Consider the following 797-nt stretch of genomic DNA (forward strand, 5'->3'; position numbering starts at 1 on the left):
GTACACTTGTGAAATGGTCGTACAGGAAAATACCCACTTCATCGTTACCTCAGAGATGCTGTGTCCCATTGCTCATGCACCATGTTTGAACTCACTTAAATCTTGATAACATGCCACCTTATCAGAAGTAACCCATCTAACAACTGCACGAGACACTTGTCTTACATAGGCCTTAATGAATGCAGCACCACATTCTGCCTGTTTATGTATCTCTGTATTTGAATACCAATGTCTACACCAGTTTCTTTGGTGTTTCAGTGTATATGTACTGCTCTGTGCCAAACAGTTTCACAACATGTCTGTAGAATTGCACCTCAGCTCCTAACAGAAACAAAAGCAATTTTAGAGGACATCCTCCAGGCTGGAATTATACATTGTTTCCAAAGTCTGCTGTTGTTATCCTAGCATCTATCACCTAAGAATGATGATCCATTGTGTCCTTGTGGTGAATCCCAGAACTTTTCAAGACAGGTACCCAATACTAAACATTCAGGACTTCACATGTGCATTAACAAGCTAAAGAGTTTTCAGTGTTTTATAGTCTGATGTAAAGCTTAAAATCAAATTCCTGTGACACCCGACACATCCAAAAAACAGCAGTGATTACACCTTCTGGTCTGTTTGAATTTTTGGTTATGCCATTTGGCACTAAAATAGCACCCAACTTGGCAAAATTTTGCTTTGCTTACCTGCTTGACATTATGGTTTTCTCACCAAACTCCTGTGTCTCATCAGATGGTATCTGTGTGTTACTATATACCTCAAGGCCAGCAGACTATCTACAATTAAGACGTTTC

This window comes from Schistocerca americana, chromosome 4 (genome assembly GCF_021461395.2).
Source record: "Schistocerca americana isolate TAMUIC-IGC-003095 chromosome 4, iqSchAmer2.1, whole genome shotgun sequence".
NCBI classification, from domain to species: Eukaryota; Metazoa; Arthropoda; class Insecta; order Orthoptera; family Acrididae; genus Schistocerca; species Schistocerca americana.